This window comes from Quercus robur, chromosome 2 (assembly GCF_932294415.1).
Source record: "Quercus robur chromosome 2, dhQueRobu3.1, whole genome shotgun sequence".
In the NCBI taxonomy this organism is placed as follows: domain Eukaryota; kingdom Viridiplantae; phylum Streptophyta; class Magnoliopsida; order Fagales; family Fagaceae; genus Quercus; species Quercus robur.
The window spans coordinates 44,267,001-44,284,277 of NC_065535.1; positions in this window are offsets into that span (position 1 = coordinate 44,267,001).

A 17,277-nucleotide genomic window follows, 5' to 3' on the forward strand; every position below is an offset into this window, starting at 1 on the left:
CCTATCCGTTCGAACCCGACCCGAATTAGAAAATTCAAAAATAAATGCGAAAAAATTCTAAAAATTAAAAGACATCATCCTGGCTTCATTTGAAGTCGAAATGGGTCAGGACAGGCCGAAAAATAGAGAAAAAAAAAAATTTCCTTCCTATCCGTTCGAACCCGACCCGAATTAGAAAATTCTAAAACAACTGCGAAAAAATTCTAAAAATTAAAAAACATCATCCTGGCTTCATTTGAAGACGAAACGGGTCAGGACAGGCCGATAAATAGAGAAGAAAAAAATTTCCTCCCTATCCGTTCGAACCCGACCCGAAATAGAAAATTCAAAAATAAATGCGAAAAAATTCTAAAAATTAAAAAACATCATCCTGGCCTCATTTGAAGTCGAAACGGGTCAGGACAGGCCAAAAAATAGAGAGAAAAAAAAATTTCCTTCCAATCCGTTCGAACCCGGCCCGAATTAGAAAATTCTAAAATAAATGAGAAAAAATTCTAAAAATTAAAAAACATAATCCTGGCATCATTTGAATTCGAAACGGGTCAGGACAGGCCGAAAAATAGAGAACAAAAGAAATTTCCTCCCTATCCGTTCGAACCCGACCCGAATTAGAAAATTCTAAAACAACTGCGAAAAAATTCTAAAAAGTAAAAAACATCATCCTGGCTTCATTTGAAGACGAAACGGGTCAGGACAGGCCGATAAATAGAGAAGAAAAGAAATTTCCTCCCTATCCGTTCGAACCCGACCCGAATTAGAAAATTCTAAAATAAATGCGAAAAAATTCTAAAAATTAAAAAACATCATCCTGGCTTCATTTGAAGTCGAAACGGGTCAGGACAGGCCGAAAAATAGAGAGAAAAAAAAATTTCCTTCCTATCCGTTCGAACCCGACAGGAATTAGAAAATTCAAAAATAAATGCAAAAAAATTCTAAAAATTAAAAAACATCATCCAGGCTTCATTTCAAGACAAAACGTGTCAGGACAGGCCGAAAAATAGAGAAGAAAAAAAATTTCCTTCCTATCCGTTCGAACCCGACCCGAATTAGAAAATTCAAAAATAAATACGAAAAAATTCAAAAAATTAAAAAACATCATCCAGGCAACATTTCAAGACGAAACGTGTCAGGTCAGGCCGAAAAATAGAGAAGAAAAAAAATTTCCTTCCTATCCGTTCGAACCCGACCCGAATTAGAAAATTCAAAAATAAATGCGAAAAAATTCTAAAAATTAAAAGACATCATCCTGGCTTCATTTGAAGTCGAAATGGGTCAGGACAGGCCGAAAAATAGAGAGAAAAAAAAATTTCCTTCCTATCCGTTCGAACCCGACCCGAATTAGAAAATTCTAAAACAACTGCGAAAAAATTCTAAAAATTAAAAAACATCATCCTGGCTTCATTTGAAGACGAAACGGGTCAGGACAGGCCGATAAATAGAGAAGAAAAAAAATTTCCTCCCTATCCGTTCGAACCCGACCCGAAATAGAAAATTCAAAAATAAATGCGAAAAAATTCTAAAAATTAAAAAACATCATCCTGGCTTCATTTGAAGTCGAAACGGGTCAGGACAGGCCGAAAAATAGAGAGAAAAAAAAATTTCCTTCCAATCCGTTCGAACCCGGCCCGAATTAGAAAATTCTAAAATAACTGCGAAAAAATTCTAAAAATTAAAAAACATAATCCTGGCATCATTTGAATTCGAAACGGGTCAGGACAGGCCGAAAAATAGAGAGAAAAAAAAAATTTCCTTCCTATCCGTTAGAACCCGGCCCGAATTAGAAAATTCTAAAATAAATGCGAAAAAATTCTAAAAATTAAAAAACATCATCCTGGCTTCATTTTAAGAGGAGACGGGTCAGGACAGACCGAAAAATAGAGAACAAAAAAAATTTCCTTCCTCTCCGTTCGAACCCGACCCGAGTTAGAAAATTCAAAAATAAATACGAAAAAATTTTAAAAATTAAAAAATATCGTCCAAGCTTCATTTCAAGATGAAACGTGTCAGGACAGGCCGAAAAATAGAGAAGAAAAAAAATTTCCTTCCTATCCGTTCGAACCCGACAGGAATTAGAAAATTCAAAAATAAATGCGAAAAAATTCTAAAAATTAAAAAACATCATCCAGGCTTCATTTCAAGACGAAACGTGTCTGGACAGGCCGAAAAATAGAGAAGAAAAAAAATTTCCTTCCTATCCGTTCGAACCCGACCCGAATTAGAAAATTCAAAAATACATACGAAAAAATTCAAAAAATTAAAAAACATCATCCAGGCTACATTTCAAGTCGAAACGGGTCAGGACACGCCAAAAAATAGAGAACAAAAAAAATTTCCTTCCTATCCGTTCGAACCCGACCAGAATTAGAAAATTCAAAAATAAATGCGAAAAAATTCAAAAAATTAAAAAACATCATCCAGGCTACATTTCAAGACGAAACGTGTCAGGTCAGGCCGAAAAATAGAGAAGAAAAAAAATTTCCTTCCTATCCGTTCGAACCCGACCCGAATTAGAAAATTCAAAAATAAATGCGAAAAAATTCTAAAAATTAAAAAACATCATCCTGGCTTCATTTGAAGTGGAAACGGGTCAGGACAGGCCGATAAATAGAGAAGAAAAAAAATTTCCTCCCTATCCGTTCGAACCCGACCCGAATTAGAAAATTCAAAAATAAATGCGAAAAAATTCTAAAAATTAAAAGACATCATCCTGGCTTCATTTGAAGTCGAAATGGGTTAGGACAGGCCGAAAAATAGAGAGAAAAAAAAATTTCCTTCCTATCCGTTCGAACCCGACCCGAATTAGAAAATTCTAAAACAACTGCGAAAAAATTCTAAAAAGTAAAAAACATCATCCTGGCTTCATTTGAAGACGAAACGGGTCAGGACAGGCCGATAAATAGAGAAGAAAAGAAATTTCCTCCCTATCCGTTCGAACCCGACCCGAAATAGAAAATTCAAAAATAAATGCGAAAAAATTCTAAAAATTAAAAAACATCATCCTGGCTTCATTTGAAGTCGAAACGGGTCAGGACAGGCCGAAAAATAGAGAGAAAAAAAAATTTCCTTCCAATCCGTTCGAACCCGGCCCGAATTAGAAAATTCTAAAATAAATGAGAAAAAATTCTAAAAATTAAAAAACATAATCCTGGCATCATTTGAATTCGAAACGGGTCAGGACAGGCCGAAAAATAGAGAACAAAAGAAATTTCCTCCCTATCCGTTCGAACCCGACCCGAATTAGAAAATTCTAAAACAACTGCGAAAAAATTCTAAAAATTAAAAAACATCATCCTGGCTTCATTTGAAGACGAAACGGGTCAGGACAGGCCGATAAATAGAGAAGAAAAGAAATTTCCTCCCTATCCGTTCGAACCCGACCCGAATTAGAAAATTCTAAAATAAATGCGAAAAAATTCTAAAAATTAAAAAACATCATCCTGGCTTCATTTGAAGTCGAAACGGGTCAGGACAGGCCGAAAAATAGAGAGAAAAAAAAATTTCCTTCCTATCCGTTCGAACCCGACCCGAATTAGAAAATTCAAAAATAAATGCGAAAAAATTCTAAAAATTAAAAAACATCATCCAGGCTTCATTTCAAGACAAAACGTGTCAGGACAGGCCGAAAAATAGAGAAGAAAAAAAATTTCCTTCCTATCCGTTCGAACCCGACCCAAATTAGAAAATTCAAAAATAAATACGAAAAAATTCAAAAAATTAAAAAACATCATCCAGGCTACATTTCAAGACGAAACGTGTCAGGTCAGGCCGAAAAATAGAGAAGAAAAAAAATTTCCTTCCTATCCGTTCGAACCCGACCCGAATTAGAAAATTCAAAAATAAATGCGAAAAAATTCTAAAAATTAAAAGACATCATCCTGGCTTCATTTGAAGTCGAAATGGGTCAGGACAGGCCGAAAAATAGAGAGAAAAAAAAATTTCCTTCCTATCCGTTCGAACCCGACCCGAATTAGAAAATTCTAAAACAACTGCGAAAAAATTCTAAAAATTAAAAAACATCATCCTGGCTTCATTTGAAGACGAAACGGGTCAGGACAGGCCGATAAATAGAGAAGAAAAAAAATTTCCTCCCTATCCGTTCGAACCCGACCCGAAATAGAAAATTCAAAAATAAATGCGAAAAAATTCTAAAAATTAAAAAACATCATCCTGGCTTCATTTGAAGTCGAAACGGGTCTGGACAGGCCGAAAAATAGAGAGAAAAAAAAATTTCCTTCCAATCCGTTCGAACCCGGCCCGAATTAGAAAATTCTAAAATAACTGCGAAAAAATTCTAAAAATTAAAAAACATAATCCTGGCATCATTTGAATTCGAAACGGGTCAGGACAGGCCGAAAAATAGAGAGAAAAAAAAAATTTCCTTCCTATCCGTTAGAACCCGGCCCGAATTAGAAAATTCTAAAATAAATGCGAAAAAATTCTAAAAATTAAAAAACATCATCCTGGCTTCATTTTAAGAGGAGACGGGTCAGGACAGACCGAAAAATAGAGAACAAAAAAAATTTCCTTCCTCTCCGTTCGAACCCGACCCGAGTTAGAAAATTCAAAAATAAATACGAAAAAATTTTAAAAATTAAAAAATATCGTCCAAGCTTCATTTCAAGATGAAACGTTTCAGGACAGGCCGAAAAATAGAGAAGAAAAAAAATTTCCTTCCTATCCGTTCGAACCCGACAGGAATTAGAAAATTCAAAAATAAATGCGAAAAAATTCTAAAAATTAAAAAACATCATCCAGGCTTCATTTCAAGACGAAACGTGTCAGGACAGGCCGAAAAATAGAGAAGAAAAAAAATTTCCTTCCTATCCGTTCGAACCCGACCCGAATTAGAAAATTCAAAAATACATACGAAAAAATTCAAAAAATTAAAAAACATCATCCAGGCTACATTTCAAGTCGAAACGGGTCAGGACACGCCAAAAAATAGAGAACAAAAAAACTTTCCTTCCTATCCGTTCGAACCCGACCCGAATTAGAAAATTCAAAAATAAATACGAAAAAATTCAAAAAATTAAAAAACATCATCCAGGCTACATTTCAAGACGAAACGTGTCAGGTCAGGCCGAAAAATAGAGAAGAAAAAAAATTTCCTTCCTATCCGTTCGAACCCGACCCGAATTAGAAAATTCAAAAATAAATGCGAAAAAATTCTAAAAATTAAAAAACATCATCCTGGCTTCATTTGAAGTGGAAACGGGTCAGGACAGGCCGATAAATAGAGAAGAAAAAAAATTTCCTCCCTATCCGTTCGAACCCGACCCGAATTAGAAAATTCAAAAATAAATGCGAAAAAATTCTAAAAATTAAAAGACATCATCCTGGCTTCATTTGAAGTCGAAAGGGGTCAGGACAGGCCGAAAAATAGAGAGAAAAAAAAATTTCCTTCCTATCCGTTCGAACCCGACCCGAATTAGAAAATTCTAAAACAACTGCGAAAAAATTCTAAAAATTAAAAAACATCATCCTGGCTTCATTTGAAGACGAAACGGGTCAGGACAGGCCGATAAATAGAGAAGAAAAGAAATTTCCTCCCTATCCGTTCGAACCCGACCCGAAATAGAAAATTCAAAAATAAATGCGAAAAAATTCTAAAAATTAAAAAACATCATCCTGGCTTCATTTGAAGTCGAAACGGGTCAGGACAGGCCGAAAAATAGAGAGAAAAAAAAATTTCCTTCCAATCCGTTCGAACCCGGCCCGAATTAGAAAATTCTAAAATAAATGAGAAAAAATTCTAAAAATTAAAAAACATAATCCTGGCATCATTTGAATTCGAAACGGGTCAGGACAGGCCGAAAAATAGAGAACAAAAGAAATTTCCTCCCTATCCGTTCGAACCCGACCCGAATTAGAAAATTCTAAAACAACTGCGAAAAAATTCTAAAAATTAAAAAACATCATCCTGGCTTCATTTGAAGACGAAACGGGTCAGGACAGGCCGATAAATAGAGAAGAAAAGAAATTTCCTCCCTATCCGTTCGAACCCGACCCGAATTAGAAAATTCTAAAATAAATGCGAAAAAATTCTAAAAATTAAAAAACATCATCCTGGCTTCATTTGAAGTCGAAACGGGTCAGGACAGGCCGAAAAATAGAGAGAAAAAAAAATTTCCTTCCTATCCGTTCGAACCCGACCCGAATTAGAAAATTCAAAAATAAATGCAAAAAAATTCTAAAAATTAAAAAACATCATCCAGGCTTCATTTCAAGACAAAACGTGTCAGGACAGGCCGAAAAATAGAGAAGAAAAAAAATTTCCTTCCTATCCGTTCGAACCCGACCCAAATTAGAAAATTCAAAAATAAATACGAAAAAATTCAAAAAATTAAAAAACATCATCCAGGCTACATTTCAAGACGAAACGTGTCAGGTCAGGCCGAAAAATAGAGAAGAAAAAAAATTTCCTTCCTATCCGTTCGAACCCGACCCGAATTAGAAAATTCAAAAATAAATGCGAAAAAATTCTAAAAATTAAAAGACATCATCCTGGCTTCATTTGAAGTCGAAATGGGTCAGGACAGGCCGAAAAATAGAGAGAAAAAAAAATTTCCTTCCTATCCGTTCGAACCCGACCCGAATTAGAAAATTCTAAAACAACTGCGAAAAAATTCTAAAAATTAAAAAACATCATCCTGGCTTCATTTGAAGACGAAACGGGTCAGGACAGGCCGATAAATAGAGAAGAAAAGAAATTTCCTCCCTATCCGTTCGAACCCGACCCGAAATAGAAAATTCAAAAATAAATGCGAAAAAATTCTAAAAATTAAAAAACATCATCCTGGCTTCATTTGAAGTCGAAACGGGTCAGGACAGGCCGAAAAATAGAGAGAAAAAAAAAATTCCTTCCAATCCGTTCGAACCCGGCCCGAATTAGAAAATTCTAAAATAACTGCGAAAAAATTCTAAAAATTAAAAAACATAATCCTGGCATCATTTGAATTCGAAACAGGTCAGGACAGGCCGAAAAATAGAGAGAAAAAAAAAATTTCCTTCCTATCCGTTAGAACCCCGGCCCGAATTAGAAAATTCTAAAATAAATGCGAAAAAATTCTAAAAATTAAAAAACATCATCCTGGCTTCATTTTAAGAGGAGACGGGTCAGGACAGACCGAAAAATAGAGAACAAAAAAAATTTCCTTCCTCTCCGTTCGAACCCGACCCGAGTTAGAAAATTCAAAAATAAATACGAAAAAATTTTAAAAATTAAAAAATATCGTCCAAGCTTCATTTCAAGATGAAACGTTTCAGGACAGGCCGAAAAATAGAGAAGAAAAAAAATTTCCTTCCTATCCGTTCGAACCCGACAGGAATTAGAAAATTCAAAAATAAATGCGAAAAAATTCTAAAAATTAAAAAACATCATCCAGGCTTCATTTCAAGACGAAACGTGTCAGGACAGGCCGAAAAATAGAGAACAAAAAAAATTTCCTTCCTATCCGTTCGAACCCGACCCGAATTAGAAAATTCAAAAATAAATACGAAAAAATTCAAAAAATTAAAAAACATCATCCAGGCTACATTTCAAGTCGAAACGGGTCAGGACACGCCAAAAAATAGAGAACAAAAAAACTTTCCTTCCTATCCGTTCGAACCCGACCCGAATTAGAAAATTCAAAAATAAATACGAAAAAATTCAAAAAATTAAAAAACATCATCCAGGCTACATTTCAAGACGAAACGTGTCAGGTCAGGCCGAAAAATAGAGAAGAAAAAAAATTTCCTTCCTATCCGTTCGAACCCGACCCGAATTAGAAAATTCAAAAATAAATGCGAAAAAATTCTAAAAATTAAAAAACATCATCCTGGCTTCATTTGAAGTGGAAACGGGTCAGGACAGGCCGATAAATAGAGAAGAAAAAAAATTTCCTCCCTATCCGTTCGAACCCGACCCGAATTAGAAAATTCAAAAATAAATGCGAAAAAATTCTAAAAATTAAAAGACATCATCCTGGCTTCATTTGAAGTCGAAAGGGGTCAGGACAGGCCGAAAAATAGAGAGAAAAAAAAATTTCCTTCCTATCCGTTCGAACCCGACCCGAATTAGAAAATTCTAAAACAACTGCGAAAAAATTCTAAAAATTAAAAAACATCATCCTGGCTTCATTTGAAGACGAAACGGGTCAGGACAGGCCGATAAATAGAGAAGAAAAGAAATTTCCTCCCTATCCGTTCGAACCCGACCCGAAATAGAAAATTCAAAAATAAATGCGAAAAAATTCTAAAAATTAAAAAACATCATCCTGGCTTCATTTGAAGTCGAAACGGGTCAGGACAGGCCGAAAAATAGAGAGAAAAAAAAATTTCCTTCCAATCCGTTCGAACCCGGCCCGAATTAGAAAATTCTAAAATAAATGAGAAAAAATTCTAAAAATTAAAAAACATAATCCTGGCATCATTTGAATTCGAAACGGGTCAGGACAGGCCGAAAAATAGAGAACAAAAGAAATTTCCTCCCTATCCGTTCGAACCCGACCCGAATTAGAAAATTCTAAAACAACTGCGAAAAAATTCTAAAAATTAAAAAACATCATCCTGGCTTCATTTGAAGACGAAACGGGTCAGGACAGGCCGATAAATAGAGAAGAAAAGAAATTTCCTCCCTATCCGTTCGAACCCGACCCGAATTAGAAAATTCTAAAATAAATGCGAAAAAATTCTAAAAATTAAAAAACATCATCCTGGCTTCATTTGAAGTCGAAACGGGTCAGGACAGGCCGAAAAATAGAGAGAAAAAAAAATTTCCTTCCTATCCGTTCGAACCCGACAGGAATTAGAAAATTCAAAAATAAATGCAAAAAAATTCTAAAAATTAAAAAACATCATCCAGGCTTCATTTCAAGACAAAACGTGTCAGGACAGGCCGAAAAATAGAGAAGAAAAAAAATTTCCTTCCTATCCGTTCGAACCCGACCCAAATTAGAAAATTCAAAAATAAATACGAAAAAATTCAAAAAATTAAAAAACATCATCCAGGCTACATTTCAAGACGAAACGTGTCAGGTCAGGCCGAAAAATAGAGAAGAAAAAAAATTTCCTTCCTATCCGTTCGAACCCGACCCGAATTAGAAAATTCAAAAATAAATGCGAAAAAATTCTAAAAATTAAAAAACATCATCCTGGCTTCATTTGAAGTGGAAACGGGTCAGGACAGGCCGATAAATAGAGAAGAAAAAAAATTTCCTCCCTATCCGTTCGAACCCGACCCGAATTAGAAAATTCAAAAATAAATGCGAAAAAATTCTAAAAATTAAAAGACATCATCCTGGCTTCATTTGAAGTCGAAATGGGTCAGGACAGGCCGAAAAATAGAGAGAAAAAAAAATTTCCTTCCTATCCGTTCGAACCCGACCCGAATTAGAAAATTCTAAAACAACTGCGAAAAAATTCTAAAAATTAAAAAACATCATCCTGGCTTCATTTGAAGACGAAACGGGTCAGGACAGGCCGATAAATAGAGAAGAAAAGAAATTTCCTCCCTATCCGTTCGAACCCGACCCGAAATAGAAAATTCAAAAATAAATGCGAAAAAATTCTAAAAATTAAAAAACATCATCCTGGCTTCATTTGAAGTCGAAACGGGTCTGGACAGGCCGAAAAATAGAGAGAAAAAAAAATTTCCTTCCAATCCGTTCGAACCCGGCCCGAATTAGAAAATTCTAAAATAACTGCGAAAAAATTCTAAAAATTAAAAAACATAATCCTGGCATCATTTGAATTCGAAACGGGTCAGGACAGGCCGAAAAATAGAGAGAAAAAAAAAATTTCCTTCCTATCCGTTCGAACCCGGCCCGAATTAGAAAATTCTAAAATAAATGCGAAAAAATTCTAAAAATTAAAAAACATCATCCTGGCTTCATTTTAAGAGGAGACGGGTCAGGACAGACCGAAAAATAGAGAACAAAAAAAATTTCCTTCCTCTCCGTTCGAACCCGACCCGAGTTAGAAAATTCAAAAATAAATACGAAAAAATTTTTAAAATTAAAAAATATCGTCCAAGCTTCATTTCAAGATGAAACGTTTCAGGACAGGCCGAAAAATAGAGAAGAAAAAAAATTTCCTTCCTATCCGTTCGAACCCGACAGGAATTAGAAAATTCAAAAATAAATGCGAAAAAATTCTAAAAATTAAAAAACATCATCCAGGCTTCATTTCAAGACGAAACGTGTCAGGACAGGCCGAAAAATAGAGAATAAAAAAAATTTCCTTCCTATCCGTTCGAACCCGACCCGAATTAGAAAATTCAAAAATACATACGAAAAAATTCAAAAAATTAAAAAACATCATCCAGGCTACATTTCAAGTCGAAACGGGTCAGGACACGCCAAAAAATAGAGAACAAAAAAACTTTCCTTCCTATCCGTTCGAACCCGACCCGAATTAGAAAATTCAAAAATAAATACGAAAAAATTCAAAAAATTAAAAAACATCATCCAGGCTACATTTCAAGACGAAACGTGTCAGGTCAGGCCGAAAAATAGAGAAGAAAAAAAATTTCCTTCCTATCCGTTCGAACCCGACCCGAATTAGAAAATTCAAAAATAAATGCGAAAAAATTCTAAAAATTAAAAAACATCATCCTGGCTTCATTTGAAGTGGAAACGGGTCAGGACAGGCCGATAAATAGAGAAAAAAAAAAATTTCCTCCCTATCCGTTCGAACCCGACCCGAATTAGAAAATTCAAAAATAAATGCGAAAAAATTCTAAAAATTAAAAGACATCATCCTGGCTTCATTTGAAGTCGAAATGGGTCAGGACAGGCCGATAAATAGAGAAGAAAAGAAATTTCCTCCCTATCCGTTCGAACCCGACCCGAATTAGAAAATTCTAAAATAAATGCGAAAAAATTCTAAAAATTAAAAAACATCATCCTGGCTTCATTTGAAGTCGAAACGGGTCAGGACAGGCCGAAAAATAGAGAGAAAAAAAAATTTCCTTCCTATCCGTTCGAACCCGACAGGAATTAGAAAATTCAAAAATAAATGCAAAAAAATTCTAAAAATTAAAAAACATCATCCAGGCTTCATTTCAAGACGAAACGTGTCAGGACAGGCCGAAAAATAGAGAAGAAAAAAAATTTCCTTCCTATCCGTTCGAACCCGACCCAAATTAGAAAATTCAAAAATAAATACGAAAAAATTCAAAAAATTAAAAAACATCATCCAGGCTACATTTCAAGACGAAACGTGTCAGGTCAGGCCGAAAAATAGAGAAGAAAAAAAATTTCCTTCTTATCCGTTCGAACCCGACCCGAATTAGAAAATTCTAAAACAACTGCGAAAAAATTCTAAAAATTAAAAAACATCATCCTGGCTTCATTTGAAGACGAAACGGGTCAGGACAGGCCGATAAATAGAGAAGAAAAGAAATTTCCTCCCTATCCGTTCGAACCCGACCCGAAATAGAAAATTCAAAAATAAATGCGAAAAAATTCTAAAAATTAAAAAACATCATCCTGGCTTCATTTGAAGTCGAAACGGGTCAGGACAGGCCGAAAAATAGAGAGAAAAAAAAATTTCCTTCCAATCCGTTCGAACCCGGCCCGAATTAGAAAATTCTAAAATAAATGAGAAAAAATTCTAAAAATTAAAAAACATCATCCTGGCTTCATTTTAAGAGGAGACGGGTCAGGACAGACCGAAAAATAGAGAACAAAAAAAATTTCCTTCCTCTCCGTTCGAACCCGACCCGAGTTAGAAAATTCAAAAATTAATGCGAAAAAGTTTTAAAAATTAAAAAACATCATCCAAGCTTCATTTCAAGATGAAACGTGTCAGGACAGGCCGAAAAATAGAGAAGAAAAAAAATTTCCTTCCTATCCGTTCGAACCCGACAGGAATTAGAAAATTCAAAAATAAATGCAAAAAAATTCTAAAAATTAAAAAACATCATCCAGGCTTCATTTCAAGACAAAACGTGTCAGGACAGGCCGAAAAATAGAGAAGAAAAAAAATTTCCTTCCTATCCGTTCGAACCCGACCCAAATTAGAAAATTCAAAAATAAATACGAAAAAATTCAAAAAATTAAAAAACATCATCCAGGCAACATTTCAAGACGAAACGTGTCAGGTCAGGCCGAAAAATAGAGAAGAAAAAAAATTTCCTTCCTATCCGTTCGAACCCGACCCGAATTAGAAAATTCAAAAATAAATGCGAAAAAATTCTAAAAATTAAAAAACATCATCCTGGCTTCATTTGAAGTGGAAACGGGTCAGGACAGGCCGATAAATAGAGAAGAAAAAAAATTTCCTCCCTATCCGTTCGAACCCGACCCGAATTAGAAAATTCAAAAATAAATGCGAAAAAATTCTAAAAATTAAAAGACATCATCCTGGCTTCATTTGAAGTCGAAATGGGTCAGGACAGGCCGAAAAATAGAGAGAAAAAAAAATTTCCTTCCTATCCGTTCGAACCCGACCCGAATTAGAAAATTCTAAAACAACTGCGAAAAAATTCTAAAAATTAAAAAACATCATCCTGGCTTCATTTGAAGACGAAACGGGTCAGGACAGGCCGATAAATAGAGAAGAAAAGAAATTTCCTCCCTATCCGTTCGAAACCGACCCGAATTAGAAAATTCAAAAATAAATGCGAAAAAATTCTAAAAATTAAAAAACACCATCCAGGCTACATTTCAAGACGAAACGTGTCAAGACAGGCCGAAAAATAGAGAAGAAAAAAAATTTCCTTCCTATCCGTTCGAACCCGACCCGAATTAGAAAATTCAAAAATAAATGCGAAAAAATTCGAAAAATTAAAAAACATCATCATGGCTTCATTTGAAGTCAAAACGGGTCAGGACAGGCCCAAAAATAGAGAGAAAAAAAAATTTCCTTCCTATCCGTTCGAACCCGGCCCGAATTAGAAAATTCGAAAATAACTGCGAAAAAATTCTAAAAATTAAAAAACATAATCCTGGCTGCATTTGAATTCGCAACATGTCAGGACAGGCCGAAAAATAGAGAGAAAAAAAAAATTTCCTTCCTATCCGTTCGTAGCCGGCCCGAATTAAAAAATTCTAAAATAAATGCGAAAAAATTCTAAAAATTAAAAAACATCATCCTGGCTTCATTTTAAGAGGAGACGGGTCAGGACAGACCGAAAAATAGAGAAGAAAAAAAATTTCCTTCCTATCCGTTCGAACCCGACCCAAATTAGAAAATTCAAAAATAAATACGAAAAAATTCAAAAAATTAAAAAACATCATCCAGGCTACATTTCAAGTCGAAACGGGTCAGGACACGCCAAAAAATAGAGAACAAAAAAAATTTCCTTCCTATCCGTTCGAACCCGACCAGAATTAGAATATTCTAAAATAAATGCGAAAAAACTCTAAAAATTAAAAAACATCATCCAGGCTTCATTTCAAGACGAAACGGGTCAGGACAGGCCGAAAAATAGCGAACTAAAAAAATTTCCTCCCTATCCGTTCGAACCCGACCCGAATTTGAAAATTCAAAAATAAATGCGAAAAAATTCAAAAAATTAAAAAACATCATCCAGGCTACATTTCAAGACGAAACGTGTCAGGTCAGGCCGAAAAATAGAGAAGAAAAAAAATTTCCTTCTTATCCGTTCGAACCCGACCCGAATTAGAAAATTCTAAAACAACTGCGAAAAAATTCTAAAAATTAAAAAACATCATCCTGGCTTCATTTGAAGACGAAACGGGTCAGGACAGGCCGATAAATAGAGAAGAAAAGAAATTTCCTCCCTATCCGTTCGAACCCGACCCGAAATAGAAAATTCAAAAATAAATGCGAAAAAATTCTAAAAATTAAAAAACATCATCCTGGCTTCATTTGAAGTCGAAACGGGTCAGGACAGGCCGAAAAATAGAGAGAAAAAAAAATTTTCTTCCAATCCGTTCGAACCCGGCCCGAATTAGAAAATTCTAAAATAAATGAGAAAAAATTCTAAAAATTAAAAAACATAATCCTGGCATCATTTGAATTCGAAACGGGTCAGGACAGGCCGAAAAATAGAGAACAAAAAAAATTTCCTTCCTCTCCGTTCGAACCCGACCCGAGTTAGAAAATTCAAAAATTAATGCGAAAAAATTTTAAAAATTAAAAAACATCATCCAAGCTTCATTTCAAGATGAAACGTGTCAGGACAGGCCGAAAAATAGAGAAGAAAAAAAATTTCCTTCCTATCCGTTCGAACCCGACAGGAATTAGAAAATTCAAAAATAAATGCAAAAAAATTCTAAAAATTAAAAAACATCATCCAGGCTTCATTTCAAGACGAAACGTGTCAGGACAGGCCGAAAAATAGAGAAGAAAAAAAATTTCCTTCCTATCCGTTCGAACCAGACCCAAATTAGAAAATTCAAAAATAAATACGAAAAAATTCAAAAAATTCAAAAACATCATCCAGGCTACATTTCAAGACGAAACGTGTCAGGTCAGGCCGAAAAATAGAGAAGAAAAAAAATTTCCTTCTTATCCGTTCGAACCCGACCCGAATTAGAAAATTCTAAAACAACTGCGAGAAAATTCTAAAAATTAAAAAACATCATCCTGGCTTCATTTGAAGACGAAACGGGTCAGGACAGGCCGATAAATAGAGAAGAAAAGAAATTTCCTCCCTATCCGTTCGAACCCGACCCGAAATAGAAAATTCAAAAATAAATGCGAAAAAATTCTAAAAATTAAAAAACATCATCCTGGCTTCATTTGAAGTCGAAACGGGTCAGGACAGGCCGAAAAATAGAGAGAAAAAAAAATTTCCTTCCAATCCGTTCGAACCCGGCCCGAATTAGAAAATTCTAAAATAAATGAGAAAAAATTCTAAAAATTAAAAAACATCATCCTGGCTTCATTTTAAGAGGAGACGGGTCAGGACAGACCGAAAAATAGAGAACAAAAAAAATTTCCTTCCTATCCGTTCGAACCCGACCCGAATTAGAAAATTCAAAAATAAACGCAAAAAAATTTTAATAATTAGAAAACATCATCCAGGCCTCATTTGAAGTCGAAACGGGTGAAAACAGGCCGAAAAATAGAGAACAAAAAAAAATTTCCTTCCTCTCCGTTCGAACCCGACCCGTGTTAGAAAATTCGAAAATAAATGCTAAAAAATTCTAAAAATTAAAAAACATCATCCTGGCTTCATTTTAAGAGGAAACGGGTCAGGACAGACCGAAAAATAGAGAACAAAAAAAATTTCCTTTCTATCCGTTCGAACCCGACCCGAATTAGAAAATTCTAAAATAAATGCGAAAAAATTCTAAAAATTAAAAAACATCATCCTGGCTCCATTTGAAGTCGAAACGGGTCAGGAAAGGCCGAAAAATAGAGAGAAAAAAAAATTTCCTTCCTATCCATTCGAACCCGGCCCGAATTAGAAAATTCTAAAATAAATGCGAAAAAATTCTAAAAATTAAAAAACATCATCCTGGCTTCATTTTAAGAGGAAACGGGTCAGGACAGACCGAAAAATAGAGAACAAAAAAAATTTCCTTCCTCTCCGTTCGAACCCGACCCGAGTTAGAAAATTCAAAAATAAATACGAAAAAATTCTAAAAATTAAAAAACATCATCCTGGCTTCATTTCAAGACGAAACGTGTCAAGACAGACCGAAAAATAGAGAAGAAAAAAAATTTCCTTCTAATCCGTTCGAACCCGACCCGAATTAGAAAATTCAAAAATAAATGCGGAAAAATTCTAAAAATTAAAAAACATCATCCAGGCTTCATTTGAAGTCGAAACAGGTCAGGACAAGCCGAAAAATAGAGAACAAAAAAAATTTCCTTCCTATCCGTTCGAACCCGACCCGAATTTTAAAATTCAAAAATAAATGCAAAAAAATTTTAAAAATTAGAAAACATCATCCAGGCCTCATTTGAGGTCGAAACGGGTCTGGACAGGCCAAAAAATAGAGAACAAAAAAAATTTCCTTCTTCTCCATTCGAACCCGACCCGAGTTAGAAAATTCGAAAAGAAATGCGAAAAAATTCTAAAAATTAAAAAACATCATCCTGGCTTCATTTTAAGAGGAAACGGGTCAGGACAGACCGAAAAATAGAGAACAAAAAAAATTTCCTTCCTATCCGTTCGAACCCGACCCGAATTAGAAAATTCAAAAATAAACGCAAAAAAATTTTAATAATTAGAAAACATCATCCAGGCCTCATTTGAAGTCGAAACGGGTGAAAACAGGCCGAAAAATAGAGAACAAAAAAAAATTTCCTTCCTCTCCGTTCGAACCCGACCCGAGTTAGAAAATTCGAAAATAAATGCGAAAAAATTCTAAAAATTAAAAAACATCATCCTGGCTTCATTTTAAGAGGAAACGGGTCAGGACAGACCGAAAAATAGAGAACAAAAAAAATTTCCTTTCTATCCGTTCGAACCCGACCCGAATTAGAAAATTCTAAAATAAATGCGAAAAAATTCTAAAAATTAAAAAACATCATCCTGGCTCCATTTGAAGTCGAAACGGGTCAGGAAAGGCCGAAAAATAGAGAGAAAAAAAAATTTCCTTCCTATCCATTCGAACCCGGCCCGAATTAGAAAATTCTAAAATAAATGCGAAAAAATTGTAAAAATTAAAAAACATCATCCTGGCTTCATTTTAAGAGGAAACGGGTCAGGACATACCGAAAAATAGAGAACAAAAAAAATTTCCTTCCTCTCCGTTCGAACCCGACCCGAGTTAGAAAATTCAAAAATAAATACGAAAAAATTCTAAAAATTAAAAAACATCATCCTGGCTTCATTTCAAGACGAAACGTGTCAAGACAGACCGAAAAATAGAGAAGAAAAAAAATTTCCTTCCAATCCGTTCGAACCTGACCCGAATTAGAAAATTCAAAAATAAATATGAAACAATTCTAAAAATTAGAAAACATCATCCAGGCCTCATTTGAAGTCGAAATGGGTCAGGACATGCTGAAAAATAGAGAAGAAAAAAATTTCCCTTCCGATCCGTTCGAACCCGACCCGAATTAGAAAATTCAAAAATAAATACGAAAAAATTCAAAAAATTAAAAAACATCATCGATGCTTCATTTCCAGTCGAAACGGGTCAGGACAGCTCGAAAAATAGAGAACAAAAAAAATTTCCTTCCTATCCGTTCGAACCCGACCCGAATTAGAATATTCTAAAATAAATGCGAAAAAATTCAAAAAATTAAAAAACATCATCCAGGCTATACATTTCAAGTCGAAACGGGTCAGGACAGGCCGAAAAATAGCGAACTAAAAACATTTCCTCCCTATCCGTTCGAACCCGACCCGAATTAGAAAATTTAAAA